The sequence below is a fragment of the Felis catus genome, chromosome C1, assembly GCF_018350175.1.
Source record: "Felis catus isolate Fca126 chromosome C1, F.catus_Fca126_mat1.0, whole genome shotgun sequence".
Taxonomy (NCBI): Eukaryota; Metazoa; Chordata; class Mammalia; order Carnivora; family Felidae; genus Felis; species Felis catus.
Genome location: NC_058375.1, coordinates 212,657,447 through 212,684,822, shown reverse-complemented (window position 1 = coordinate 212,684,822; position 27,376 = coordinate 212,657,447). Strand labels below are relative to the sequence as shown.

Genomic DNA, 27,376 nt, shown 5'->3' with positions numbered 1-27,376 from the left:
TCATGTATTGCCTCCTTTTTTTAAAAAATGAAATTTATTGTCAAACTGGTTTCTATACAACACACAGTGCTCATCCCAAAAGGTGCGCTCCTCAATGCCCATCACCCACTTTCCCCTCCCTCCCACCCCCCTCCATCAACCCTCAGTTTATTCTCAGTTTTTAAGAGTCTCGAGAGGGAGGGAGGCAAACCATAAGAGACTCAAGTATTGCCTCCTTAAGGAAGCCTTCCCAACCCCCACAGCCTATCAAATCACCCTGTCTTATTTTCCTCAGAGCCTTGCTCACCTGCTGAAAATAGCTTGTTAATCGATCGACTAGTCGATCAACCAATCAATTAATTCTTTGATCTCCTCCTCCTAGAACATGTGCTCTGCAAGGGTTATGACCTTGACTGTTTAGTTTGCTGCTGTATTCCAAAACATAGTGGCTGGCCAATGGTATACAGGCAGACCAGCTCTCCAGAAAAAAATTCCAAACACCCCAAAACAACAAAACCCTGATTTGTAGCATTTGCTGATTCCTGTGTGTAAACTTTCCTCACATGGCCACTTTCAAGCTCCCGACATGACGTCAGTGAATGAAGAGCTGGAAAGACAGAAGCAGGACGGGCTCTCATGAACCGGTTCAAGCCGGCTGCCCGATACTTGGCACAAGAGCCGTGCTCAGTAAATAATGCTTGAGTGAAAGAATAAATGAATTATCATTAGCGTGAGCCATTATTCCGTTAAAGGTAAGCCTCTCGATATTCCCAGAAGGTTTATACTTTCCCTGTTGTCTTTTAGTTCTTTGTCTCTGCTCTTTTTCTTCCCTAGGCATTCTGTATGTCTCCCTAACTGCCTTGCTGAAAACCTTCCATGATGCTGCTCAAACCAAACTTTTACTGAGGGTTTAAGGCAGTGGAGGGCGAGGTCTGTCAGGTCCCAACCCTGGGAGCATCTTCCTATTTGTCTCTCTGCCCAGGGCTCCAGCTTGCAGGGTCAATGCCATATTCCTTCATTTTCCTCTCTATCAGCTGCTTCTGTAGAAACTAAGTGTTTGCCTCCAAGCCATCTCTTTTTGGTTCCAGCAAACTTAAGCTTGGAGACCGTCTTTCTGTAGCCCCAAATTCACTGATGTGTCCCTTCACCACAAAGGACATCTCTCTATTTGGCACCTTCCAGCATCTTCGAGCGTTGTGTCGCAGCAAGAGAAACTCTGCAGTTCTTTTTTTTTATAATGGGTGGGGTTAAATTTGTCAGCAGGACCGCTCTCGCTCCTCCTCCCCCGTCCTCAACAACCTTACCCATCTCAGAAGGCAAAGATGACTTCAATGAGGGCATTTTCTTCCTCACTGTGAAAGTCTTTTCTTACAAGAAGAAACAGTCTAAATGGGGAGAGACACTCGTAAAAGCTGTCCCTGGGGAATCACACTGAACTGGTTCTACAGCCTTGACTGCACTGTCTGATGGTGTCTCTGGGGAGGGGCAGAGAGAGAGAGGGAGAGAGAGAATCCCAAGCAGTCTCCCCTCTCAGCATGGAGCCCAACTTGGGGCTTGATCTCACGACCACGAGATCATGACCTTGGCCAAAATTAAGAGTTGGATGCTTAACCAACTGAGCCACCCAGGCGCCCCCACACCAAGCACCCCCAAAGATGAACTTTTGATTCCTCGTCTTGAGTGAAAACTCACCTGAGCAGGGCTGTGAAATGGTCATTTCTCTGGTCCCACCAGGATTTCCTTTTGGTTGTGTCCCGGTTTAGCGAATTCTCTTCGTGGGTCCTATGCAGATACTGTCCTGCCCTGTTCTGCTCTGTGTAGCTGCTTCCTGATACTGGAGACTCTGTCACTCGGCAGGAGCACTTGAGACTCGGTTTGAGGCTCCAAAGGAAATCAAACTGTTTTTCAACTGTGATGAAGAGTGTTTTGCTCCAAGGCTCTCTGCAAGATGACCTGTTGCCCATTATTTGTAAATTTGGGAATGATTCTTTTCTTTCCTTGTTGCATGGTTCTCTACCTCTCTTTAGCATTCTTTGCTAGCTGCCTTTGCATTTTCCCATTTTGTTCATTGTTCACCGGGGCTGCGGTGTGAAGGGATTTATAAGTGTGTTCCTTTCTTGTGATGAGTTTTCATTATACAACAATATTAAGGTCATTCAACTTCCTACATGATTCTTAAGCCTCTTCTCTAAGGTTAGCAGAATTTCTGTTTTATCACGTTATAGCAAGTTATTAAAACCCTCTGACAACTTTGTGAGTTGATTAAACGTTCTTCAACTTTTCATTTCTACTCCAAACAACAATTAAAATAAAAATAGTGACAAAAAATAGTTACTATTTATTGAGTACTTACCACAGGCCAAGAATTCTGCTCTTTCCATGTTTTTTTTGTTTTAATTTAATTCTCAGAAAAACCCTAGACTTATTCGTATTTTAATATAAGGAAACAAACATAGAAAAGAATGTGCCCTAGGTCACTGAAAGTAAATGACAATTCTAGAAATCAAATCCAGGGCTGGCTGACTCCAAAGTCCTTGCTGGTGACCTTTCCACTAAATTTTGAGATCTGTCTCTTCTAAGGTCAGTTGGAACCAAATAGTTTTCTGGGCTGAAGCAACAATGACAAAAGCCACAGTCACCTTCGTGGTGATGAAATTAACTCAAGGGCTGCGGCCCTTGGGTGGCTTAGTTGGTTAAGCATCCAACTTCAGCTCAGGTCATGATCTCACAGTTCGTGAGTTTGAACCCCACATGGGGCTCTCTGCTGTCAGCGCAGGGCCTGCTTTGGATCCTCTGTCTCCCTCTCTCTCTCCTCCTCCCCCCGTGCTCTCTCTCTCTCTCAAAAATAAACAATAAAACAAAAAGAAATTAACTCAAGGACTAAGCCCTGCTCAATGGATGGAGGACATCTACCTTTAGATCTTTTGTGCTATAACAACGTGTATTTCATTGATCAGTGCCTATTGAGGTTGCTTCTTTAAAAATTACTTACAAGAAGGGCGCCTGGGTGGCTCAGTTGGCTGAGCGTCCAACTTTGGCTCAGGTCATGATCTTGCGGTCTGTGAGTTCGAGCCCTGTGTTGGGCTCTGTGCTGACAGCTCAGAGCCTGGAGCCTGCTTTAGACTCTATGTCTCCCTCTCTCTCTGCTCCTCCCCCACTCATGCTCTATCTCTCTCTGTCTCTCAGAAATAAACCTTAACAAAAAATTAAGTTTCTTACATGAAAGTCAAGAAATACCCTGCAATATGGAAGGTATTTGTTGTCCTCCATTAGGTGGCCCAAGATGACTAATGTTAGAGAAATGGACGTTGGATCCACCATGATGATGATGATAAATGATGGTGGTGGTGGTGGTTTTTTTGGTCTAAGTTTATTTCTTGACTCCATTAACAAAGTGTCAGATCTTGGATTTTTCTTAGATGTTCTAGTTCCTCTGGAAGGTACAAAGAGCTATCTTTCCTGGTTACATTCAGTTTATAATTGAAAGATCTTTTTCTAAAATCAAACCATAGTCCAGATGCATCTTCTTCTTTGGGAACTTGGTAGAAATACAAATTTTTGGCCCCACCCCTGCCCTCCTAGGAGCTCTCAACCACTGCCATGGCTTCAATGACTGTCAAATGTCTGTAGCCCAGACCTGCTTTCTGAGTTCTCAACCCAGTATATCTACCTTCCCAAATGACATCTCTACTTGGATATATCACCAACACCTCAAACTCAGCATCTTCATAAACATTTACGTTTCACCTTAAATGTCATCTTCTCATTGGACTTTGTTTGTTTTGGACTGATAACTCCTGCACTTTATTACAATTCCTTGTTTAAACTGTGCCTCCTCTGCCACACCAGAGTTTGATGAGGGCAGGGATTGGATCTGTCTAGAGATGGCTCAGTTGTGAACACAGCGAATATTTGTTGAATGAATGAATGAATGAAGGTTCTTGTATACTCTATACCAGGGTTATGGACTGAATTGAAGGTCATTGGTAGGACACTGAAGCCCTAGCCCCCAATATGACTGTGTTTGGAGACAGGGTGCAAAGGAGGCAATAAAGGTTAAATTAAGTCATAAAGGGGGGCCTAAATTTGATAGGGCTGATGGCCTTTTAAGAATAGGAAGAGATACTAGAGATCTCCCTCTCTCTTTATCTCCACACCTGTACACACGAAAGGCCATGTAAGGACACAGTGAGAAGGTGGCCATCTGTAATGCCAGGAAAAGAGCTCTCACCAGAAACCAAATTTGCTGGCACCTTGATCATGGACTTCCAGCTTCCGAGACTGTGAGAAAATAAGTATCTGTTGTCTAAGCCACCTAGTTGATGGTATTTCGTTACGGCAGTCTGAGGAGTCGAACACACCAGGGGTTGACAAACTATGGCCCATGTGCCAGATCCAGCCCACTGCCTATTTTGAAAGTTTTATCAAAACACAACCACATGATTCGTTTTGTGTTGTCTGTAACTGCTTTTGTGCTACAGTGACTGAGTAGTTTCTGCAGAGAGCTTCCGGTCCTGTGAAGTCTGAAATATTTACTATCTAGTCCTTTATAGAACAGGTTTGCTCCAGGCCGACCCTGATGTGTCTCTACAAAGGCCAGGCAGACACTCTCCTGCATCTGGGATGCACACTGAGCCCTCTGGGATGCCAGCCGTGCCCAGTGGGACTTCACATGGTCCCACAGCTGGCATAAACATCCCTGAGACAAAGACAATGGTACAGGGGAAAAAGCCACCTATGGGCTTAGCTCAGAATTTATATAAACACGCTTTGGCATTTGTATGAACAAAGGAGGAGGGAAATGCTCACAGCCAGAGGCCCCGGTTAACGTACACATTCTATTCCCTACATTGTCAAGAAAAAATGAAGACATCACTCGTTATTCTTTCAGTGGAGTGCTGGTTATGCACCTTTGATTCAACTTTTATCCCCCCAGGTATTTTATAACTGTAAGAAGTAGAGGTTAATCGGCAGAGAGCCAATAATAACATAAATGATTCTTGGCGGAAAGTTTTGTAAATGAGTCTTGGCCATTGTAATGCAAATGGCTTTCGTCTGGGACAGTGCAGTTGATTGCCCTCTAGTAGAAAAGATGGCCTCAGATACTTTCTCGCCCAGCAGGATAGTAACCAGTGTCACAGATATTAGTCAATTCTTTCCAGCATTCCTTCGACTTGACTGACATAAATCTCAGTTCTTTGAAATCTCCTCGGAACTAGTTTTCATATCTATTCATTAATTAATGAATTTAATAAAACCATGGGTACATGTTCGTTTTATATTTGCATGAAGTTGTTTCTGATATGTTGACAATTCTAACATAAGTACAACCGATTCACCCCTCCATGGATTCCTCTGAGGTTAGCTGTTCAGGAAAAGCCTCAAGCCATGCAGGTAAGGAAGGTGAGACCCAGTGGCATTTAGCAGGGGACAGGACGATGGAACACTGTGGTTCAAGTTAACCCTCTTCCAAAAGGCCATAAGGAAAGAATACCGATAACAAACATTTGGAAGAAGTGATGGCATTTGTCCAATAAAGCGTTTAGGATTTATAAAGCATTCTTAATATTTGTGCTGGGGAGAAGTGGGTTAAAGATTTCTTCGTCACTTGGGAGTTTAACTTTCAGGATTTGTGGCCTGAAATTCGTTTGCAGTTTAGGGAGGTTGCTTTCTTCTTCGTAAGGCAGGGAAAACAGGTAGCTCCGGATGCTGTTGCACCTGCTCTAGATACTTGCTTGTCCTTGGCAGATGGTCTACATGAATATTATTTCCTGGGTCCAGGGCTTCGATGCTGTCTTATTCATGGCTGTCAGTCTGAGAAGACCCGCCCTGTTCTCTGCATGGGACCCCTCATGAATATACAAAGTGTTTGCTTCCTCCACTGGCTGCATGTTTCACAGAGAGAGCTCCCACTGGTAAGGAGGGCCCTCATTACGTCACCTCTGATGTGGAGCCACTTCTCCACCACACATCATCTCTAGGGCAGTGGTCAGATGCTGTGCATTAGGTCTTGCTAGAAAATACGTGGGACGCTGCAAGGGTGAAGCCCCCCCCACCCATGATGGTGTCCACTTCATACAACCGGCTTCGCGTCTCCCCTCAGAAGACAGCTGTCTGGTGTGGTTATGCTCACCTTACTACTCCGCCCTTTCTTCTCTGTTCAAGCAACCATCGAGATTCTCCCTGCAGGAAGCACTCAGAGAATCTGTAGGGCAAGCCGGGGGGAGCTTGCCAGGGGGAGCAGCTAACAGGCTCTGTGCTTTGGTGGAGGCTGTCCAGATAGGTTTCCGGAAACCATCTCACTGCCCTGAAACTTCAGATACCTCCTTGCTCACTGTGTGAGTCCTCCGAGGGCAGCTCACTTCAGAGCATTCCAACCTAGGTGGGAAATCCAGAGGCCAGGGATCTCTAAGCCCACTGAAGATTCCAAAAACCTAGAAAAATGGACAGCTTACAGAAGGGTGGGAAAGAGTCAAAGACACAGGGCTTCCCTCACAATTTGAACTAAGACTTCTGTTGAGGTCAGGAAAACCATCTCATGCACCATTTCCTTATATATTTCACTCTTATCCACAAAGACAGCGTGGACCTTCTAACCTTGATTTTGAGCTATTCGGTCAGAGGCTTGAGAAGAGAGTTCTATTTTTCCCTGATCGCCTACATCGTGAATTCAGAGTAAAAAGTACAAGACAGTTAAGGGGACTGTGCAATGGCAAGGTTCGGCCACCAGAGGGAAGTGTAGACTTTCTAGAGATTCTGGAGAGAGGAAAAGGGAACCATAAGAATACCGCCGAGAGGTGGCATGCAAATTGAAAATTAAGTTTCCCCTGCCCAAAATTAGAATACCCCCCCCCCCCCCCCCCGTGTAGACTCTCTTTCCTTTCATTCTTCTCTGTACCTCCTGATAAGAACAGTTGCCCCCGAAGTCTGGAGCGGGTTCCTGAACGACCCCTTGACATCAGGTCCCTGATTTGTGAGGTCTTGTGGGGTGGGAGGTTAGGGGGAGGGGAGGTGGCCAAGGGCAACAGCCGGTGGACCAACTAGGTCAAAAGAAAGAACTAGTATCTGTAACTTCCGATATCCCGCCCCACCACTTGAGTCGTCTGTGGGGCCTCGCTTCAGGAGTGGAAATGCTTGGTCACGTACTATTCTAGTATAATTTTTTGAGCCACTAAGATGTTTTCCACAACGGCCATACCACTTTGCGTTTCTTTCTTTTTTTAAAAAAAATATATGAAATTTATTGTCAAATTGGTTTCCATACAACACCCAGTGCTCATCCCAACAGGTGCCCTCTTCAATACCCATCAGCCACCCTCCCTTCCCTCCCACCCCCCATCAGCCCTCAGTTTCTTCTCAGTTTTTAAGAGTCTCTTATGCTTTGGCTCTCTCCCACTCTAACCTCTCTCTCTCTCTCTTTTTTTTTTCCTTCCCCTCCCCCATGGGTTCCTGTTAAGTTTCTCAGGATCCACATAAGAGTAAAAACATGGTTTCTGTCTTTCTCTGTATGGCTTATTTCACTTAGCATAACACTCTCCAGTTCCATCCACGTTGCTACAAAAGGCCAGATTTCATTCTTTCTCAGTGCCACGTAGTATTCCATTGTGTATATAAACCACAATTTCTTTATCCATTCATCAGTTGATGGACATTTAGGCTCTTTCCATCATTTGGCTATTGTTGAGAGGGCTGCTCTAAACATTGGGGTACAAGTGCCCCTATGCACCAGCACTCCTGGATCCCTTGGGTAAATTCCTAGCAGTGCTATTGCTGGGTCATAGGGTAGGTCTATTTTTAATTTTTTGAGGAACCTCCACACTGTTTTCCAGAGCAGCTGCACCAATTTGCATTCCCACCAAGAGTGCAAGAGGGTTCCCGTTTCTCCACATCCTCTCCAGCATCTATAGTCTCCTGATTTGTTTCTTTTGCCCACTCTGACTGGCATGAGGTGATATCTGAGTGTGGTTTTGATTTGTATTTCCCTGATGAGGAGCGACGTTGAGCATCTTTTCATGTGCCTGTTGGCCACCGGAGGTCTTCTTTAGAGAAGTGTCTATTCATGTTTTCTGCCCATTTCTTCACTGGATTATTTGTTTTTTGGGTGTGGAGTTTGGTGAGCTCTTTATAGATTTTGGATATGAGCCCTTTGTCCGATATGTCATTTGCAAATATCTTTTCCCATTCCATTGGTTGCCTTTTAGTTTTGTTGATTGTTTCCTTTGCTGTGCAGAAGCTTTTTATCATCATGAGGTCCCAATAGTTCATTTTTGCTTTTAATTCCCTTGCCTTTGGGGATGTGTCAAGTAAGAAACTGCTGTGGCTGAGGTCAGAGAGGTCTTTTCCTGTTTTCTCCTCTAGGGTTTTGATGGTTTCCTGTCTCACATTCAGGTCCTTTATCCATTTTGAGTTTATTTTTGTGAATGGTGTGAGAAAGTGGTCTAGTTTCAACCTTCTGCATGTTGCTGTCCAGTTCTCCCAGCACCATTTGTTAAAGAGACTGTCTTTTTTCCATTGGATATTCTTTCCTGCTTTGTCAAAGATGAGTTGGACATACTTTTGTGGGTCTAGTTCTGGGGTTTCTATTCTATTCCATTGGTCTATGTGTCTGTTTTTGTGCCAATACCATGCTGTCTTGATGATGACAGCTTTGTAGTAGAGGCTAAAGTCTGGGATTGTGATGCCTCCTGCTTTGGTCTTCTTATTCAAAATTCCTTTGGCTATTCGGGGCCTTTTGTGGTTCCATATGAATTTTAGGATTGCTTGTTCTAGTTTCGAGAAGAATGCTGGTGCAATTTTGATTGGGATTGCATTGAATGTGTAGATGGCTTTGGGTAGTATTGACATTTTGACAATATTTATTTTTCCAATCCATGAGCAGGGAATGTCTTTCCATTTCTTTAAATCTTCTTCAATTACCTTCATAAGCTTTCTATAGTTTTCAGCATACAGATCCTTTACATCTTTGGTTAGATTTATTCCTAGGTATTTTATGCTTCTTGGTGCAATTGTGAATGGGATCAGTTTCTTTATTTGTCTTTCTGTTGCTTCATTGTTAGTGTATAAGAATGCAACTGATTTCTGTACATTGATTTTGTATCCTGCAACTTTGCTGAATTCCTGTATCAGTTCTAGCAGACTTTTGGTGGAGTCTATCGGATTTTCCATGTATAATATCATGTCATCTGCAAAAAGCGAAAGCTTGACTTCATCTTTGCCAATTTTGATGCCTTTGATTTCCTTTTGTGGTCTGATTGCTGATGCTAGAACTTCCAGCACTATGTTAAACAACAGCGGTGAGAGTGGACATCCCTGTCGTGTTCCTGATCTCAGGGAAAAAGCTCTCAGTTTTTCCCCGTCGAGGATTATGTTAGCTGTGGGCTTTTCATAAATGGCTTTTATGATCTTTAAGTATGATCCTTCTATCCCGACTTTCTCAAGGGTTTTTATTAAGAAATGGTGCTGGATTTTGTCAAAGGCCTTTTCTGCATCGATTGACAGGATCATATGGTTCTTCTCGTTTTTTTTGTTAATGTGATGTATCACGTTGATTGATTTGCGAATGTTGAACCAGCCCTGCATCCCAGGAGTGAATCCCACTTGATCATGGTGAATAATTCTTTTTATATGCCATTGAATTCGATTTGCTAGTATCTTATTGAGAATTTTTGCATCCATATTCATCAGGGATATTGGCCTGTAGTTTTCTTTTTTTACTGGGTCTCTGTCTGGTTTAGGAATCAAAGTAATACTGGCTTCATAGAATGATTCTGGAAGTTTTCCTTCCCTTTCTATTTCTTGGAATAGTTTGAGAAGGATAGGTATTATCTCTGCTTTAAACGTCTGGTAGAACTCCCCTGGGAAGCCATCTGGTCCTGGACTCTTATTTGTTGGGAGATTTTTGATAACTGATTCAATTTCTTCGCTGGTTATGGGTCTGTTCAAGCTTTCTATTTCCTCCTGATTGAGTTTTGGAAGAGTGTGGGTGTTCAGGAATTTGTCCATTTCTTCCAGGTTGTCCAATTTGTTGACATATAATTTTTCATAGTATTCCCTGATAATTGTTTGTATCTCTGAGGGATTGGTTGTAATAATTCCATTTTCATTCATGATTTTATCTATTTGGGTCATCTCCCTTTTCTTTTTGAGAAGCCTGGTTAGAGGTTTGTCAATTTTGTTTATTTTTTCAAAAACCCAACTCTTGGTTTCGTTGATCTGCTCTACAGTTTTTTTTAGATTCTATATTGTTTATTTCTGCTCTGATCTTTATTATTTCTCTTCTTCTGCTGGGTTTAGGCTGCCTTTGCTGTTCTGCTTCTAGTTCCTTTAGGTGTGCTGTTAGATTTTGTATTTGGGATTTTTCTTGTTTCTTGAGATAGGCCTGGATTGCAATGTATTTTCCTCTCAGGACTGCCTTCGCTGCGTCCCAAAGCGTTTGGATTGTTGTATTTTCATTTTCGTTTGTTTCCATATATTTTTTAATTTCTTCTCTAATTGCCTGGTTGGCCCACTCATTCGTTAGTAGGGTGTTCTTTAACCTCCATGCATTTGGAGGTTTTCCAGACTTTTTTCTGTGGTTGATTTCAAGCTTCATAGCATTGTGGTCTGAAAGTATGCATGGTATAATTTCAATTCTTGTAAACTTATGAAGGGCTGTTTTGTGACCCAGTATGTGATCTATCTTGGAGAATGTTCCATGTGCACTCGAGAAGAAAGTATATTCTTTTGCTTTGGGATGTAGAGTTCTAAATATATCTGTCAAGTCCATCTGATCCAATGTCTCATTCAGGGCCCTTGTTTCTTTATTGACCGTGTGTCTAGATGATCTATCCATTTCTGTAAGTGGGGTGTTAAAGTCCCCTGCAATTACCACATTCTTATCAATAAGGTTGCTTATGTTTATGAGTAATTGTTTTATATATTTGGGAGCTCCGGTATTCAGCGCATAGACATTTATAATTGTTAGCTCTTCCTGATGGATAGACCCTGTAACTATTATATAATGTCCTCTTCATCTCTTGTTACAGCCTTTAATTTAAAGCCTAGTTTGTCTAAGTATGGCTACTCCAGCTTTCTTTTGGCTTCCAGTAGCATGATAAATAGTTCTCCATCCCCTCACTCTCAATCTAAAGGTGTCCTCAGGTCTAAAATGAGTATCTTGTAGACAGCAAATAGATGGGTCTTGTTTTTTTATCCATTCTGATACCCTATGTCTTTTGGTTGGCGCATTTAATCCATTTACATTCAGTGTTATTATAGAAAGATACGGGTTTAGAGTCATTGTGATGTCTGTATGTTTTATGCTTGTAGCGATGTCTCTGGTACTTTGTCTCACAGGGTCCCCCTTAGGATCTCTTGTAGGGCTGGTTTAGTGGTGACAAATTCCTTCAGTTTTTGTTTGTTTGGGAAGACCTTTATCTCACCTTCTATTCTAAATGACAGACTTGCTGGATAAAGGATTCTCGGCTGCATATTTTTTCTGTCTAGCACCCTGAAAATCTCGTGCCAATTGTTTCTGGCCTGCCAAGTTTCAAAAGAGAGATCAGTCACGAGTCTTATAGGTCTCCCTTTATATGTGAGGGCACGTTTACCCCTTGCTGCTTTCAGAATTTTCTCTTTATCCTTGTATTTTGCCAGTTTCACTATGATATGTCGTGCAGAAGATCGATTCAACTTACGTCTGAAGGGAGTTCTCTGTGCCTCTTGGATTTCAATGCCTTTTTCCTTCCCCAGTTCAGGGAAGTTCTCAGCTATGATTTCTTCAAGTACCCCTTCAGCACCTTTCCCTCTCTCTTCCTCCTCTGGGATACCAATTATGCGTATATTATTTCTTTTTAGTGTATCACTTAGTTCTCTAATTTTCCCCTCATACTCCTGGATTTTTTTATCTCTCTTTTTCTCAGCTTCCTCTTTTTCCATAACTTTATCTTCTAGTTCACCTATTCTCTCCTCTGCCTCTTCAATCCGAGCCGTGGTGGTTTCAATTTTGTTTTGCATTTCATTTAAAGTGTTTTTCAGGGGCGCCTGGGTGGCGCAGTCGGTTAAGCGTCCGACTTCAGCCAGGTCACGATCTCGCGGTCTGTGAGTTCGAGCCCCGCGTCGGGCTCTGGGCTGATGGCTCAGAGCCTGGAGCCTGTTTCCGATTCTGTGTCTCCCTCTCTCTCTGCCCCTCCCCCGTTCATGCTCTGTCTCTCTCTGTCCCAAAAATAAGTAAACGTTGAAAAAAAAATTTTAAAGTGTTTTTCAGCTCCTCGTGACTGTTCCTTAGTCCCTTGATCTCTGTAGCAAGAGATTCTCTGCTGTCCTCTATACTGTTTTCAAGCCCAGCGATTAATTTTATGACTATTATTCTAAATTCACTTTCTGTTATATCATTTAAATCCTTTTTGATCAGCTCATTAGCTGTTGTTATTTCCTGGAGATTCTTCTGAGGGGAATTCTTCCGCTTGGTCATTTTGGATAGTCCCTGGCATGGTGAGGACCTGCAGGGCACTTCCCCTGTGCTGTGGTGTATAACTGGAGTTGGTGGGCGGGGCCGCAGTCCGACCTGATGTCTGCCCCCAGCCCACCACTGGGGCCTCAGTCAGACTGGTGTGTGCCTTCTCTTCCCCTCTCCTAGGGGCGGGATTCACTGTGGGGTGGCCTGGCCCGTCTGGGCTACTTGCACCCTGCCAGGCTTGTGATGCTGGGGATCTGGCGTATTAGCTGGGGTGGGTAGGCAAGGTGCACAGGGGCAGGAGGGGCAGGCTTAGATCGCTTCTCCTTAGGTGATCCACTTCAGGAGGGGCCCTGTGGCAGCGGGAGGGAGTCAGATCCGCTGCTGGAGGTTTGGCTCCGCAGAAGCACAGAGTTGGGTGTTTGCGCGGAGCGAGCAAGTTCCCTGGCAGGAACTGGTTCTCTTTGGGATTTTGGCTGGGGGATGGGCGGGGGAGATGGCGCTGGCGAGCGCCTTTGTTCCCCGCCAAACTGAGCTCTGTCGTCCGGGGGCTCAGCAGCTCTCCCTCCCTTTGTCCTCCAGCCTTCCCGCTTTCTGAGCAGAGCTGTTAACTTATGACCTCCCAGACGCTAAGTCGCGCTTGCTGTGGGAACACAGTCCATCAGGCCCCTCCGCTTTTGCCAGCCAGACTCGGGGGCTCTGCTTGGCCGGCGAGCCGCCCCTCCGCCCCGGCTCCCTCCCGCCAGTCCCTGGAGCGCGCACCGCTTCGCCGCCGCCCTTCCTACCCTCTTCCGTGGGCCTCTCGTCTGCGCTTGGCTCTGGCGACTCCGTTCTGCTAATCCTCTGGCGGTTTTCTGGGTTATTTAGGCAGGTGTAGGTGGAATCTAAGTGATCAGCAGGACGCGCGGTGAGCCCAGCGTCCTCCTACCCGCCATCTTCTCTTCTCCCCGTTTGGTCATTTTGGATAGTCCCTGGAGGGGTGTGGACCTGCAGGGCGCTTCCCCTGTGCTGCGGTGTATAACTGGAGTTGGTGGGCGGGGCCACAGTCAGACCTGACGTCTGCCCCCAGCCCACCACTGGGGCCACAGTCAGACTGGTGTGTGCCTTCTCTTCCCCTCTCCTAGGGGTGGGATTCACTGTGGGGTGGCGTGGCCTGTCTGGGCTACTTGCACACTGCCAGGCTTGTGGTGCTGGGGATCTGGCGTATTAGCTGGGGTGGATCGGCAAGGTGCACGGGGGCGGGAGGGGTAGGCTCAGCTCGCTTTTCCTTCGGAGATCCACTCCGGGAGGGGCCCTGCGGCACCTGGAGGGAGTCAGACCCGCCACTGCCAGAGGTGTGGATCCACAGAAGCACAGCGTTGGGTGTTTGCCGTGGTGCAGGCAAGTTCCCTGGCAGGAACCAGTTCCCTTTGGGATTTTGGCTGGGGGATGGGCGAGGGAGATGGCACCGGCGAGCGCCTTTGTTCCCTGCCAAGCTGCGCTCTGTCGTCCCCGGGGCTCAACCACTCTCCCTCCCGTTGTCCTCCAGCCCTCCCGTTCTCCGACCAGAGCTGTTAGCTTATAACCTTCCAGATGTCAAATCCTGCTTGCTGTCGGAACACACTCCATCCTGCCCCTCCGCTTTTGCCAGCCAGACTCAGGGGCTCTGCTTGGCCGGCGGGCCGCCCTCCGCCCCGGCTCCCTCCCGCCAGTCCGTGGAGCGCGCACCGCCTCGCCGCCCTTCCTACCCTCTTCCGTGGGCCTCTCGTCTGCGCTTGGCTCTGGAGACTCCGTTCTGCTAGTCTTCTGGTGGTTTTCTGGGTTATTTAGGCAGGTGTAGGTGGAATCTAAGTGACCCGCGGGACGCGGTGAGCCCAGCGTCCTCCTACGCCGCCATCTGCCTTCTACCTCTAAAATCCCACTTTGCGTTTCTATCAACAAGTGAGGGTTCCATTTTCTCCGCATCCTCACCAATACTTGTTATTTTCTGTGTGTGGCTCTTTAAAAGATTTTTTTAGTATAGCCATCCTAGTAGGTATGAAGTGACATCTCATTATGGTTTTGGTTTACATTTGCATAATTATTAATGATGTTGAGCATCTTTTCATGTGTTTGTCGATCATTTGCATATCTTCTCTGGAGAAATGTTTACTCATTTGCCTGTTTTGAGTTCTTTGTGCTTTGTTGTTGTGAAGCTTTAGAAGTTCTTTATATACTTTGAATACTAATCCCTTACCAGATATGTGATTTGCAAGTGTTTTCCCTCCATTTTGCAGGTCGTCTCTTCATTTTCTTTTTTTTTTTTATTCTTTAAAAGTATTCTTTTTTAAATTAAAGTTTACTTGACATACAATAGTAAATTAGTTTCAGGAGTGCAACATAGCAGCTTGACATCTTTATACATGATGAAATGCTCACCATGGTAAGAGTAGTTACTATCTGTCACTTTACAAAGTTTTTATAATGTTATTGGCTATATTCTCTATGCTGTACTTTACATCTTCATGACTTATTTATTCTATAATGGGAAGTTTGTGTTTCTTAATTCCCTTCATCTGTTTTGCTCGTCCCCACCCTCACCCCCCTCTGGCAACCACTAGTTTGTTTTCTGTATTTATGAGTCTGTTTTTGTTTTGTTTTGCTTGTTCATTTGTTTTGTTTCTTAGGTTCCACATGTAAGTGAAATCATCTTATACTTGTCTTTCTCTGTCTGACTTATTTTAATCAATGTAATACCCTCCAGGTTCATCCATGTTGTTGCAAATGGCAAGATTTCCTTCTTTTTTGTGATAATTTTTTCTATTTATTTTGAGAGAGAGAGACAGACAGACAGACAGAAAGTGAGTGGCAGAGGAGCAGAGAGAGAGGGAGACACAGAATCCAAAGCAGATTCCAGGCTCTGAGCTGTCAGCATACAGCCTGACATGGGGCTTAAACCCATGAACCATGAGATCATGACCTGAGCCGAAGTCAGATGCTTAATGGACTGAGCCACCTAGGTGCCCCTTGATTTCCTTCTTTTTTATGGCTGAGTAATATACCATTGAATATATTCCATTGTATATACACCACATCTTCTTTATCCGTTCATCTATTGGTGGACACTTAGGTTGCTTCCATATCTTGGCTGTTGCAAATAAGGCCGCAGTGACATAATGGTGCATATACCTTCTTGAACTAATGCTTTTGTTTTCTTCATGTAAATACCCAGAAGTGGAATTGCTGGATCATATGGTAGTTCTATTTTTAATTCTTTGAGTAACCTCTATATTCCAGAGTGGCTGCTCCAGTTTGCATTCCCACCAACAGTGCAAGAGGGCTCCTTTTTCTCCACAACCTTACCAACACTTGTTATTTCTTGTCTTTTGGATACTGACCATTCTAACAGATGTGAGGTGATATCTTGTGATTTTGATTTGCTTTTCCTTGATGATTAGTGATTTTGAGCATCTTTTCATGTGTCTATTGACCATCTATATGTTTTCTTTGGGAAAAGGTCTATTCAGGTCCTCTGCCCATCTTTAAATTGGATTTTTTTTTTGGTGTTGAGTTGTATGAGCTCTTCATATATTTTGGACATTAACCTCTTATTGGATATATAATTTGCAAATACCTTCTCCCATTCAGCAGGTTGCCTTTTCATTTTATTGATGGTTTCCCTCACTGTGCTAAAGCTTTTTAGTTTGATGTAGTCCTGATTGTTTATTTTTGCTTTTGTTGCCCCTACCTGAGGCGACAAATCCAAAAAAATATATTGCCAAGGCTGATGTCCAAGAGTTTACTGCCTATGTTCTTTTTTAGGAGTTTTATGGTTTTAGGTCTTACATTTAGGTTGTTAATTCATTTTGGGTTTATTTTTGTATATGGTGTAAGAAAGTGGTCCAGTTTCATTCTTTTCCATGTAGCTATCCAGTTTTCCCAACACCGTTTATTGAAGAGATTCCCTTTTCCCATTGTATATTCTTGCCTCTTTTGCCATAGGTTAACTGATCATATATGTGTGGGTTTGTTTCTGAGGTCTCTGTTCTGTTCCACTGATCTATGTGTCTCTTTTTGTGCCAGTACCATGCTGCTTTGGTTACTCTAGCTTTGTAGGATAGTTTGAAATCTGGCGGCGTGATTCTTCTAGTTTTCTTCTTCTTTTTCAAGATTGCTTTAGCTATTTGGGGTCTTTTGCAGTTCCATATAAATTTTAATATTATTTGTTCTAGTTATGTGAAAAATGTTGTTGGTATTTTGATAAGGATTACAAGTGTCTGTAGATTGCATTGAGTAGTATGGACATTTTAACAATAATAATTCTTCCAATCCATGATCATAGCATATATTTCCATTTATTTGTATCATCTTCAATTTCTTTCTTCAGTGTTTTATAGTTTTCAGAGTATAGGTCTTTCGCCTTGGTTAAATTTATTCCTAGTTATTTTATTCTTTTTTGATGTAATTTTATTTTTTTTATTTTTTTTATATGAAATTTATTGACGAATTGGTTTCCATACAACACCCAGTGCTCATCCCAAAAGGTGCCCTCCTCAATACCCATCACCCACCCTCTCCTCCCTCCCACCCCCCATCAACCCTCAGTTTGTTCTCAGTTTTTAACACTCTCTTATGCTTTGGCTCTCTCCCACTCTAACCTGTTTTTTTTTTTTTTCCCTTCCCCTCCCCCATGGGTTCCTGTCAAGTTTCTCAGGGTCCACATAAGAGTGAAACCATATGGTATCTGTCTTTCTCTGTATGGCTTATTTCACTTAGCATCATACTCTCCAGTTCCATCCACGTTGCTACAAAAGGCCAGATTTCATTTTTTCTCATTGCCACGTAATATTCCATTGTGTATATAAACCACAATTTCTTTATCCATTCATCAGTTGATGGACATTTAAGCTCTTTCCATAATTTGGCTATTGTTGAGAGTGCTGCTATGAACATTGGGGTACAAGTGGCCCTATGCATCAGTACTCCTGTATCCCTTGGATAAATTCCTAGCAGTGCTATTGCTGGGTCATAGGGTAGGTCTATTTTTAATTTTCTGAGGAACCTCCACACTGCTTTCCAGAGTGGCTGCACCAATTTGCATTCCCACCAACAGTGCAAGAGGGTTCCCGTTTCTCCACATCCTCTCCAGCATCTATAGTCTCCTGATTTGTTCATTTTGGCCACTCTGACTGGCGGAGGTGATATCTGAGGGTGGTTTTGATTTGTATTTCCCTGATAAGGAGCGACGCTGAACATCTTTTCATGTGCCTGTTGGCCATCCGGATGTCTTCTTTAGAGAAGTGTCTATTCATGTTTTCTGCCCATTTCTTCACTGGGTTATTTGTTTTTCGGGTGTGGAGTTTGGTGAGCTCTTTATAGATTTTGGATACTAGCCTTTTGTCCAATATGTCATTTGCGAATATCCTTTCCCATTCCGTTGGTTGCCTTTTAGTTTTGTTGGTTGTTTCCTTTGCTGTGCAGAAGCTTTTTATCTTCATAAGGTCCCAGTAATTCACTTTTGCTTTTAATTCCCTTGCCTTTGGGGATGTGTCGAGTAAGAGATTGCTACGGCTGAGGTCAGAGAGGTCTTTTCCTGCTTTCTCCTCTAAGGTTTTGATGGTTTCCTGTCTCACATTTAGGTCCTTTATCCATTTTGAATTTATTTTTGTGAATGGTGTGAGAAAGTGGTCTAGTTTCAACCTTCTGCATGTTGCTGTCCAGTTCTCCCAGCACCATTTGTTAAAGAGGCTGTCTTTTTTCCATTGGATGTTCTTTCCTGCTTTGTCAAAGATGAGTTGGCCATACGTTTGTGGGTCTAGTTCTGGGGTTTCTATTCTATTCCATTGGTCTATGTGTCTGTTTTTGTGCCATTTTGATGTAATTTTAAATGGGATTGTTTTCTTATATTCTCTTTGTGTTTGTTATAGTATATAGAAACACAACAGATTTCTCTATATTCATTTTGTATCCAGCAACTTTACTGAATTCATTAGTGCTAATAGTTTTTGATGGGGTTATATATATATATATATATATATATATATAGCATGTCTTCTGCAAATAGTGACAGTTTTACTTCTTCTGTACCAATTTGAATGCATTTTATTTATTTTTCTTGTATTGTTGCTTTGGCTAGGACTTCCAGTACTATGTTGGATAAAAGTGGTGAGAGTGACATCCTTGTCTTGGTCCTGATCTTAGAGGAAATACTTTTAGTTTTTTACTGTTGAGTATGATGTTAGCTGTGGGTTTGTATTTTCACTTTCTTGATAATTTACTTTCATGCACAAAAGTTCTTAATTTTGATGAAGTCCAATTTATCTATTTTTTCTATTCTTGCCCATGCTTTTGGTGTCATATCCATGAAATAATTGCCAAACCCAGTGTTATGAAGACGTTCCCCAATTTTTTCTTCTAAGAGTTTTAATGTTGGGCCTTTGATCTATTTTGAGTTAATTTTTGTATGTGGGGTTTTTTTTTGCATGTGGATATCCAGTTTTCCTGGCATCTTTTGTTGAAAAGGCTATCTTTTCATTATTTTTTTTCAAAAATTTTTTAATGTTTTATTTTTTGAGAGACAGAGAGAGACAGAGCATTAATGGGGGAGGGGTTGAGAGAGAGGGGGAGACACAGAATCCAAAGGAGGCTCCAGGCTCTGAGCTGTCAGCTCAGAGCCCAATGCAGGGCTTGAACCCACAAACATGAGATCATGACCTGAGCCAAGTCAGGTGCTCAACCAACTGAGCCACCCAGGAGCCCCTATCTTTTTGTTATTGAATGGTCATGGCACCCTTGTTGAAAATCAACTGACCTAGAGTGGGAGAGAGCCAAAGCATAAGAGACTCTTAAAAATTGAGAACAAACTGAGGGTTGATGGGGGGTGGGAGGGAGGGGAGGGTGGGTGATGGGTATTGAGGAGGGCACCTTTTGGGATGAGCACTGGGTGTTGTATGGAAACCAATTTGACAATAAATTTCATATATTGAAAAAAAAGAAAATCAACTGACCATATGTATGAGGGTTTATTTCTGGTCTCTCTAGTCTATTTTACTTGTCCATATGTCTGTCCTTATGCCAGTGCCATACTGTTTCAATTACTGTAGCTTTGCATTGCTAGCTTCGAACTTCATTCTTTTTCAAGACTGTTTTAGCTATTCAAAGCTATGAAAAAGGCTTTTGGAATTTTTATAAGAATTGTGATAAATCTATAGACCGCTTTGGGTAGTGTTGACATCATAAAATGTTAAGTCTCCCAATCCATAAACATGGGATTTCTTTCCATTTATTTAAGTCTTCATTAATTTCTTTCAGCAGTGTTTTATACTTTTCAGGAAGTCTTTCACTTCCTTAGAGTTATGTTTAAGTACTTACTTCTTTTAGATGATTTTGCTTCCTTAACTTTTTTTTTTAACTGTTGAAGAATAACTCTAAGCTGTGGATCAGCCTGAAGAAAAAGCTTAAGGTCTTTTCAGGTCTTCTCTGAGCCTGCATCTGTCCATGGGCAGATGTGCAGTGGCCTTCTAAACTCCCCTGTATATGGTTGCTTTTGAATGTCTGAATCTTAAATGTCTGGCTTCCAAAAGGGAAGTAAGGGAGAAAAAACCCAAACAAAAAACCAGATGCAGCTCCTTAAGTCCCCAGGAAGCCACCCCAACCAGTGGGTCTGCAATAATGGCTGCTTCTGTGCTGATACCTCAGCAATGAGAAGCTGTCATCAACAATCAGAACACAGAACCCTATTTGGGGGACCAGTTCCTTATTGGCCACCCTGGCTGCAACAAGCCACCCTAGGAATGTGAGCACAGCTGCCTGCTACTGGGCTTGGGGCTCAGGGATAGGCCGCTGCTGTAGGTTGAAATATATAAGCTAAATATACAGGCTACAGACTGATATTGACCAAAGTTAGCCACACTTTCTTGGTCAAGCTTTCTCCTGGAAGCTGCAAACATTCAAATAGACTGCAAAGTTCCAAAGTAGTGACTTCAGACAGTTTCTGCTAGGACAGTTGTTGTCTGAGTGGAGAGACAGATTTCTGGCACTTCCTATTTTGCTATCTTTCCTGACATCCCCTCCCATTGTCAAGTCCCATAGTAAAATTGAGGAACCAGAATGAAATCTCCCCTCATTTTTAGGTTAGTCTCCCAAGGAAATTATAACCCCAAAGGTCCCTCTGGCTGATATCCTGGTTCTGCTCAGACTCAGCTGCAGAGGACTGGGTGCAGTCCAGATTCTCGCCGCTGTGGCTGCAACAGCCTGTGCTTTTTGGGAAATGTGGTTCTTAGCACTACTAATCCAGATGCATCAACCCGTGGTCTCTTACGTGTCCCGCATTTCCTAATTCCAAGAGACAAGAGCGTTACCAGAACTAAGAAGAATATTACAAGCCTGGTTCCAACCCACAAAAGAAAAAAAAAAAAACCACAGAAGTTAATTTGTAGTCAAGCTAACAATGTGAGAATTCCCTGATCCCGGGACCCTTACAGCCACAGACTCTAGCAAAGACTTCCTCTTATCTGAGGTGTGGGGAATAGACAGGTCAAACTATAGAGGGAAGGAAAGTTACCAGTGTCGAGGGTCCATTGCAGAACTTAATTTTAACTGGGGATAGCTTCTACTTGAAGGCCAATTGTGGCACATAAGTTTCCCAGATCCTGGGGGAAATCTGCCTATTTGAACAACTTCCTTTTTCAGAAAGTGACATTTGTCCTCTTGCCAGTTTTATAAATTTTCAGTGTTCAGCCCTGTTCCCAAGGCTTCTTGTGATTCCCTTTTCCCATGCAGAATCCACATTGGTTATTGAAAACCTCTTGATTTCTATTTGCCCTATGAGCCCTGTGTTCTGGCACACAATGATGAGTCAGTGTTTGACCTGTCCAGGGAGGCAGTTTCAGTTATACAAGGCACATCTCCAAGCAGAGGCTATTGCTATGTATCTTCCTTGGTTTTTGTGGGGATTTGAGGGGATCTTACAATAATACCTTCTATATGCTATAGTTCAAAGCCACTTGAGAGAGAAGAAGTCAGGTAGTTGGAGATCATAACATCAGTTTATTATGAATCAAAACTAGGTTGGATGACATGGCTTCGATATGTCACAGCAATGAGTTTCCTCATACTGGGCTCCATGATTAGGGACCTCACGGTAGCCGGGCAGGGCCTACTCTCACAATGCCTACACCTGGGGCACCAGACTAGAGGCCTCCTCTCTGCTCCCAGGCTGGCTCCAGAGAGACAGGCAGGAAGAGACCACACCTTATAGCCTGTGCTTTTCCTCCTTACCACTTACCGCTCAGGGGAAGGAAGAGGGTGCAGGGAAGGATGAGGAGTATCATGCTGACTGATGTCCCTCTCCTGGAAAGAGGAGGCATGGGGAGCTGGAAATGAATGTCCCCAGCCAAATTCCCCAGGCTACTTCCTACTTTGTGCTTCCAATTCTCATTCATAAGAGGAAGCCTGGACCCTTTATTCTGTAGCTGTAGTGGCCACTGCTCCTGCTGTTGCCTCCCACCTTGAAATCTGCAGGCCCAGGGAGCCCCCGGCTCTAGATAATAAAGCCCTTGTCTCAGCTTGGACCCATCCCTAAATACAGAACCCTGAGCTGAAGCTGCTCTTGGCAAAGCCTACCAAGATGGTTACTTCAGTAGTCCAGTAAGGACCAACATAGCTGCTGGCCCATGCTTTACCCCAGCCTCAAATCTTCCTCTGTTTCTGAATGTTCCAGGCTTTGAATAATCTGGGCTCTCCCTGTGGGGGCAGAAATGTGACAAGCCATGAAAAGGCCTCCCGTATGACACACTTCCTTCAAGTTCCAGCAGAGTCTTCAAAGTTCAACCTGCTTCTTACATTCTGTCCTTGTCTTCTATGTGTGGGTCTGATGCTGTTTCTGAGAGCAAGACATCTTTTTTCTTTCCTATCCTTCATGTCTTGACCACGGGGCCAAAACCTAGTTCTTAAACAGAGCTCTTTTTATTTCATAACCCTTTTTTCTTCACATATTGCATTTTGAGGATTTTAAAAGTTAGGGCACTCTCTGTTACAAGTTAACAAATACCTTGGCTCAAATTGAGAAGACATTTTAACTTTCATAATGGAAAATCTAGCAGCAAGACCCAGGTTTCAGGGTTTGTTGATTCAGTGGCCCAATGATGTCATCCATCATCTGGGTATTTTTCATCTTTCTGTTCTGATGCCTCAGCACCAACTTCCACCTAAGGTTGTTGGTTCCTCTGGGGGTGGGGGGGGGTGTAAGATGGTTACCAGCAGCAACTGGGTAACATGCTGCCTTGTTTAGAGTCACATGGAATGAAAGACTGGCTGGTTTTACACAGAAGCAGTAGGAAAACTTCTAGAAACTCATTGGTCCAAACTGGCTTAGTCCTGGCCATCCATGAACCAGTGACTAGAAAGGCAGAGGAATGGATTCCTGCCACTGGAATGGAGGGAGGGTCTGGGGCAGAGGAGTTTTGGGGAGCCAATGAGAATGCTTCCTTTCCCTGAGCTGAGTACTCCCAACATAGATATTTCAATCTCCTTAGCATGTAGTTTGTGTTTTGTGTTGATTCTACTGAGATTTCCTCTACCTCAGCCAAGAATCTGATGTATCTCCTATAGCATATGGATCCTCGTTGCTTTTTATCTGTCTGCTAATACAGCCACCACATTGCCAGGACTGAAACAAGCAATCAGTTCTCTGTAGTTCACACCATAGTCAGCCCTCTCCAATGGGGGCACATGGTTCCTCCAACGGAGGAGGGAAGATGGGGGTTGAGATAACCTCCACCTTCACTCTTTGAACCTGGTTGGAGTTCCAAAGAATTTAAAGACCAACAGAAGTTGAGATAGTTTATATTGAATGTCCACCCATCCCCAGCTTGAATAGCCCAAAGACCAAAGAGGTGTGTGTTTCTCGATGCGGGGTCTATGGACCAGCAAATTGGAGCCACAGTCCCACTAAATCTCTCATATTCTGGTTTTATTTCATGTTCCCCCTTTCATTTTATTTTTGTTCCAATTTATATTTAACTTCTACTTACATATTTTAAGTATTTTGAAGACACTTTAAATGCTTTGCTGAAATGATGGCAGAGTATACATGAAAATAAATCTTTGTGCCCATATTACATTGTCTTACACTTGATCTTAGCCAAAAGGCCAAGAAGCGATCCATATTACGTTGTCTTAATAGCAAGTTAAACATTGTTATTCTTTTTCAAGATTGTCTTGACTAAGCTTGCCTTTTTGCATTTCCATTTATATTTTAAAATCAGTTGGTCAATTTCCACAAAAGTCTTACTTGAAACCAACGTTTTATTGAGCTCTCTCTACTCCTCAGTAATCTACTCCAGCAGATTTTCTCTTTGACACAAACATCACAGACAGGGAGGTATGACCAGCATTCCACCCAACGCCCTCCATATAACCAATCCATGAGAGGAAGGCTCTTTCTCTGGGACAGACCACCATAGAGCAGTCTGGGGTCAGGAGTAGAGCAGGTCCAGCCAGGTTTTATTGGGGCAGCTAACCAGGAACAACACCAGAGGTGTAATGAATTCATGTTTTTACAAAAAAACAAGTATGACACCTCAGTAGTGTTCTTCAGTAGTGACACGCAGAGTTCAAATATAAGAAGGGGATCAGAAAACAGTTAACAAATGCAACAAACCAAAGGCCCCCTTCAGGGTGGTGGTCAAGGACGAGGAGCTAGCCCTGCCCCCCAACCCCGTCCCAATGCACTGACCTGCTGTGTAGTCACTGCAGGAGGTGGAGCCCCCAGCTGAGAGGCAGCACCAGCTCTAGCTCCACAGGTAGCACCAACTCCCACCATGATTGGGGGACACCCTGTTCCTGAGGATCAGGAAGTTCCAGAACCTTATGTTCTCCCTGGGTTTGGAGGCCATTGATAAAACTTGTAAAGGTACTCCTCAAGCCTTTCTGGCTTCAGGTGAAGGCCAAGGTGGGGAGCATGGCCATTATGGGGAGCTCAGTAATGGGGGATGGCATCAATCTTAATTCTGTCTAATCCGTTTGAAGGCCAGTCACAGGGCCACATTGCTGGATGTCACTGTGAGAGGAGGACTTTCAATGGATGTAATCCTTGAGATTGCTTATTCTGAGACTTCTCCAGATTCTAGGATATGCTCATACAGAAAAGCGCCCCCAAAAAAGAGGCACCCAGAGGGAGGTTCTGCTTGAGACATTTCTTTTCTTGCATTGGTGATGGTGGTGTTGATGGTGGCAGTGGGCAGAGCACTGGAGCCAGGAGGCCTGTTGTCTGCCTCTACTTGCATTTTATTGAAATTAAGTTGGATTTATAGGTTAATTGGGGAGAGTTTATATTTTAACAATATTTAGACTTCAAGTGCATAAAAGGTGGATTTTGTACCTGACAGTCAGAGGCAGATAGTGCAGTTCCCGACACCCTAAACAGAGGAATTGGAATTTAATTTTCATAACAAGGAAGTACCAGCAGTTCTTAAGCAAGGGGAAGAAAGAAAAAGAAGCTAAAATAATGTATGGAGTGTATTAATTTGTGAAAATAGTGGATTTATTAAAATAAGAACAATATAATTTCTATACTAATATCTGAGTTAGAGAAAGGAATAGAAAGAATCAAACACCTGGGCACAAATTTCAAGTCAATAATTTTTAAAAGTTTTTTGGAGATAAATTTACATACCTTAGGTCAATTTATTTGCAACCAGAATGCCCTGGGCCATGGGAATTAAGGGAATGGCAGTTACCTGTCAACTGCCTACATCTCAGGGGCACTGATCCTCTCCGTGGACTGCAGGGACCCCCCCTTTCCAGATTCACTGTCCACATCACACGTGTTAGTCTCCAGGGTTCCCCGAGCTGGGGTGACCTGCACCTACACTCGCTGCCGCCCACCTGTCCCTGCGGACGTCGCAGCTGTCACCTCCCGGAACCTGTTGTTCCCGGGAGCTGTGGGTCAGCAACCCAAAGCCAAGATTCTGGGGGCTGTGGCCCGAGTGCTGCACCCTCTCCTGCTCCCCAATCCCCACCTTCATCTGGTGCTCAGAGGCCCCTGAGCCCCCATGGGACCCTCCACGCACAAGCCTTCACCTTTCCCTTTGTTCTCTCCTATCTTCCACCTGGTCTACCCAGGATCTAAGGCCACGTCCTGGGATGACGAAGCATGCATGGCTCCCACCGTTTAGTGGAACTCAACCTCCCCCAAGGGGCCCTGCCCTAGGAGGAGCTTCTGCCATTGGCCCTGGGCAGTGGGTCTCCTCCTCCCTGGCCCCTCCCCCTCCTCCCTGGCACCTCTTCCTCCCTGGACTCTCCACAGACACGCCTCCCCCACCCAGGCTTCCTGGTTGATTTCCTTCCTCCCATGTGTGCTGGGTCACCAGCTGGCAGGGGTGCTGGGCTGGTGTCCCAGCCACCCGAGGCCCTGGGGTGGGTGTCTGGGGTCGTCCTCCAGCGCTGCAATCTGCTCTGTGATCAGAGCTGCAGAGTGTCCTTTGTTCCTGGGACCTGGGCCCCCGAGAGGTCTGTCTGGGTTCCTGCTAGTGTCCTCAGCTTTGTGTCTTTGGGAAGCCCTCACCCTCCCTGCTCTAACCCTCCTCTTGTCTAGCAGCATCTTTAAAGTAGCTAGGCTTTCTCTTTCATACCCAGGGATCTCTCTAGGAGCTTAGCTCTTCTGAAGAAATCCTCTGTTCCTTTGAACAGTTCACAGAGACATTCCACTTACAGAATTTATATTGAGATAAGCTTTCCCTTCCCTCTGGTCATCTTGTTGGGTGACTAATTACTATTTATAACTTTCCCACTGTTCCATAATCCTTAAACCTGACAGTCTCATCACTTATAAGATGTGTGTGTGTGTGTGTGTGTTCTCTTCGATGTCCCAGGGAAAGGAGCAAGCAACACCAAGTCAGGAGCCACTGAGATTAACTGATCCAGGGTCTGGAAGTCCCCACTGAAGTACATGGATTCTTGGGGAGGGGTCCAAATATGTAACTATGAGGTGGTATCCCTGATCACTTGGGTGCAATCACTAATTAGTTTTTCCTCTGTTTAGTAATGGAAGACCAATATTTCCCCCAGGAAAGTGAGAGAGAGGAGACACAAAAAATGCCCAGCACACAGCCAAGTTGTGAGCAAGGCAATTATAACAGAATACAGTTTTCTGGCTCAAGAAGGATGACTGTGATACTGGAGAAGGAATCCAGAGGGGATGAGGAAGGTAGATGAGTGTGGCTTTGAATCGATTCTAAAATGGCATGACTCTGTTTGGAATCCAAGACCACAAAAGGTGGCAAAGAGAGGCTTTCTGCCCAGTAACCTGGAGAGTGGATAAGAACCTAACTGTGAATTATGAGTTTCCGGAGGTGACCTTCAGTGTGAAGTTGTGAAGGGCTAAGAACTCTGGGCTCATGGTCAACATCAAAGAGAAGACCCTTGATGATGGTAGAAGGGACTGATCTCAATATGGGAGATGTTGTTCAAGAGCCCGGATATTCAAGGAGAAGTCCAGTCACATAGAGAGAGATAAGAGGAAGCGTAGAAAGGTGGAGGGAAGCATGTGGGTATTTTGAGAGAGAGAGAAGGAGGGGAAATGAAAGGCAGAGAAGAAAGGGTTAAAAGATACAATAGAATGAAGCATATTATTAATATCTCATTGGTTGACGTTTACTCTGGCAGTTGTGGGTTTAACGCTCAGGCTACCACCGGGAGTTCACATTGCTTATGTGCCCATTTTGCAGATAAAGAAACTGAAATCTAGAGACCATGTGCATAGTTGGCCTGGGGCCAGATGAGCAAGGGTGAACCCGGGCATTCTGAACCCTGTGTGTGTGTGTGTGTGTGTGTGTTTTAATTTTTTAAATGTTTTTATTTATTTTTGAGAGAGAGAGAGAGACAGAGTGTGAGCGGGGGAGGGGCAGAGAGAGAGGGAGGCACAGAATCCGAAGCAGGTTCCAGGTCCGAGCTGTCAGCACAGAGCCCAACGCGGGGCTCGAACTCACAACCACGAGACCATGA

The 27,376-nt window shown here is 44.1% G+C and overlaps 1 long non-coding RNA gene across 1 annotated transcript in view; it reads left to right on the top strand.

Moving 5' to 3' along the window:
- The first annotated feature begins 425 nt into the window (after positions 1 to 425).
- Positions 426 to 27,376, top strand: part of LOC109503184 — a 30,619-nt gene continuing 3,668 nt past the window's right edge. Inside the window, exon 1 of the long non-coding RNA XR_002162086.3 lies at positions 426 to 731. This is a non-coding gene — a long non-coding RNA (uncharacterized LOC109503184). The remainder of the gene's footprint in view (positions 732 to 27,376) is intronic.